Source organism: Arachis stenosperma, chromosome 3 (assembly GCF_014773155.1).
Source record: "Arachis stenosperma cultivar V10309 chromosome 3, arast.V10309.gnm1.PFL2, whole genome shotgun sequence".
NCBI lineage: Eukaryota > Viridiplantae > Streptophyta > Magnoliopsida > Fabales > Fabaceae > Arachis > Arachis stenosperma.
In genome coordinates this window covers 6,998,994-7,002,848 of record NC_080379.1, presented here as the reverse complement: position 1 = coordinate 7,002,848, position 3,855 = coordinate 6,998,994, and the positions used below count along the sequence as shown (strand labels likewise).

The 3,855-nt window shown below is 34.4% G+C and overlaps 1 pseudogene; it reads left to right on the top strand.

Annotated features, from left to right (window-relative positions):
- Window positions 1-758: 758 nt before the first annotated feature.
- On the top strand, window positions 759-2,516 carry LOC130970320 (lignin-forming anionic peroxidase-like; annotated as a pseudogene).
- Window positions 2,517-3,855: the final 1,339 nt, after the last annotated feature.

Below are 3,855 nucleotides of genomic sequence, written 5' to 3'. Positions count from 1 at the left end.
TGGTGTTTAACGACTTATAGTCAATCGCTTTCGTCGTACCACCTATTAGACTCCTTTGGACCCAGTCCAGGTTCTCTTTTGCCACCGGTACTTCCACCTTCTTCGTCCATCCGTTACCGTGGGGGTCTTCCTTTTTTTCCTCTTTCCTCAACTCCTTCCCATTTCTGTCTGGAGCCCTCTGGCTAGCCTCCTGCTGAGGTTGAACCCTAACAGTGTTCTGGATGTCGTATGTCTCATGATGTCTCTGGACCTTCGTCACTTCTTTTGTACGTCGGTACCGAGCTTCTCCTACTAAAACTACCTTCCCTCGTAGCCGCATCTTATTCATTTCCGCAATAGCCTTCAACGCTCCACCCTTTGTTGTATATCGGACGAACGCAAAAATGTATGCCATTCCATTTTTCATTTTCTGTGATAAATAGATGTCGTTTATGCGTCCAGTCCAGTTGAACAATTGATATAGCTCCTTTTTTGATATATCCTCAGGGAGATGTTCTACAAAGATTGAAAACGATTTGTTTTCCAAACGAAAGTACTCTTCTCGATTCCAAACTCTAGGATCTCTATTCAACAACCTAGTGCTACCCCTCCCGGTGTTAACTATAAATACATCACCACTTACACCCACTCCTCCATCATCTCTTCATTCTCATCACTAATCATTATTCTACATCTTGTTACCCATTCTTCATTCTTTAATTTCTCAATTGTTTTAACTATATTCATCATCTTCAATTATTTGTTCAAAAATAAAAATTATGGGCGGCAGAATTCAAAGTGTGACTACTACTTTTGCTATCATATTGGTTCTCTTAGGCACAGCATGTGATGCACAGTTATCTTCAACATTTTATGATACAACATGCCCCAATGCCCTTTCCACCATTCGAACCACCGTTCGCACGGCGGTTTCTAAGGAGCGCCGCATGGCGGGTTGAGGCTTCTCTTGTTCACCTTCATTTCCATGACTGCTTTGTTCAGGTATACTTAATTACATTATTCTTTACTATTGACTACCATGTTAGAGATATAATCATTAATGTTGTCTTCTCTCGTTAGCTTAAATTTTTGGGATGAATAGTTTCGTGACATGGTATTAGAATTTTATATCTAAAAAATATAGAATTCGATCCTCAGTTAACTCAAAAAAAAAAAGCATAAAACAAATAAAGGAGAAAAGAAGGCCTATGCAAAATATAAAACAAACTCAAAAAGACTCCTGTTTAAAGGAAAGTATTAGAGATATAACTATTAATATTATCTTCTCTCATTAACTTAAACCTTTAAGATGAACTATTTCATCTTTCATAACATACTATAAATAATGTTAATAGAATCTTAAACATTTAAATGTTTATTGATATGCAGGGTTGTGATGCATCAATTTTGCTAGATGATAGCCCCCCCACAATTGTGAGCGAGAAAGGTGCATTTGCTAATAATAACTCAGTTAGATGATTTGAAGTCATAGATCAAGCTAAAGCTGCTGTAGAGAAAGTATGCCCTGGAGTTGTTTCATGCGCAGACATTGTTGCTGTAGCTGCTCGTGATGCATCATTCACGGTAAGTTTATTATGAAATCACTTCTCCTAAAAGTTTAAGTTAATCAATAAGATGATGCACATAAATAATTATATTTTTAATATATTTCTTTTAAATTTTATAAATTCTAACTCTATATCATGTAGAACAAGTGATTTCATAACAATTCATATAACAATTTATATAACTTGGCTTCTTAATATAGATGTATATAGTAAGACTCAAATTAAAGGATGCATTTTTTTATTCTTTCTCTAACAAATTCTTGATCAGGTGGGTGGTCCATCATGGGTTGTGAAGCTTGGACGCAGAGATTCTACTACAGCAAGTATAACTTTGGCTAATAGTGACCTTCCACTTGCCTCAGATGATCTTAACACTCTCATCTCTCGTTTCAGTAACAAAGGATTTAGTGCAAAAGAAATGGTCACTTTATCTGGTAATTCAATATTCATTGCTAATAATATGTAACATACTCTTCACACTAAATTTAATAGAGATAAAATGTTAATTATAAATTATATGGCAATCATTAATTAATAAATCTAATTTAATTTGTAGGTGCCCATACAATTGGACAAGCTCGATGTGTCACATTCAGAAATAGAATATATGGTAACACAAGTGACATTGATGCTGGTTTTGCTAGCACTCGCCAACGTGGTTGTCCATCCTTGATTAACAACGACAACAATAAAAAGTTGTCGCCATTGGACTTGGTCACACCCAATTCTTTTGATAACAACTACTTCAAGAACTTAATTCAGAAGAAGGGTCTTCTTCAATCGGATCAAGTTTTGTTTAGTGGAGGATCTACAGATTCATTTGTTTCTGAGTATAGTAAGAATCCTACAACTTTTAAATCGGATTTTGCAGCTGCTATGATAAAAATGGGAGATATTTCTCCTTTGACTGGATCAGCTGGAATCATAAGAAAAATTTGCAGTGCTATCAACTAATGGCTCCTGAATCTTGGCTTCAACTTGTACTCCTATTGTTTTGTTTTATACATGTTTCATAAATTCTTGTTGTTCTTGTTGTCAATAAGGTGTTCTCTAAATTCATATTGATTCATTTAATTGTAATTTGTAACTATCTTTCTTTATTCAATGATAAAAGGAATTGTAAGTTTGGTTTTCTTTATCTAAATTTATTTGTTACTAGCAGTGTCATACTATCCAAATGACAATTTATTTGGTGATTATTTAATTATTTCACTAATATGAATCTATGATACACTTTCGTTAATCTTGAGAAAGGAATGATTTAATTGAATTGAAATTTAAGAAGATCAATTTGATTCAAAATAAATTTAAGTGACCAATAATTCACGGATTTATTTGCTACAGAAATATATGCCTTAATTAATTCATTGGTCAATAATAAATTCTTCAATAGAATTGCGATTCATGACGGATTATCTTTGAGGTGTCGTCCAAAGAATATGATGAAAAACTAAAAATCATATACTAAATTATTTACTATATATTTTTATATAAATATATATTATTTTATTATTTTAATCTATATTTTATATTGGTTTAATTATTCTGTAAATTTTTATTGTTTTATCGAATTTTTAATTAGATCTTTATATTTTTTTTCTTTTTAATTAAGTTCTTATACTATTTAATTTTTTTAATTAAGTTTTTACCGTCTAAAAAAAAGTTTAAAATAACAAAATATTCTATTAAAAAAGAATATTCTAAAATTAATAATAAAAAACCTAATCTAGACTACTCAATATTTTTTAAATTCTAAAAATACCCTTAACATTTCTTCAGATTCAGAAACTCCATGCCCTCCCTCTCTAAACCCACTCTCACCCCCTTCTCATCTGAATAGAATGAACCGAAAAAGGAAATTTTATGGAAAGCTATACAAGCAGTGGACCAGCGGAGGCAGCAGCGAGTATGAAGCCGGCAGTGGTTCAATGACGAAGATAGAGGAACAGCTATCATGAGGGGCGGCTGGGTGCCTCTCTCTCTCCCCTTGCTATTGCCACACACTCTAGCCATCTTGCGCACCTTCGTCTTTACCTTCCCCTTCGCGATGGTGCGGCTCTCAGTGCCGTTTTTGGCTGCGCGCCATCGTCACGTTGGGCAATTCTTCCGCTATGGATGTCCTCGTCTTCCTCAACTGATTTTGGGTGATTCAGGTAGGTTGGTTCCTAAATCAGCATTAATGAGGGATCTTTGGGCGGCGGGAAGTTGCAGCGGGAATGTAATTTTGATTTGAGTGTCGAGGTGTGCGAAGATGTCAAGGAAACTGCGTCAATGTTGCCAATGGGAATGGTATTTATGAGGCAAATGT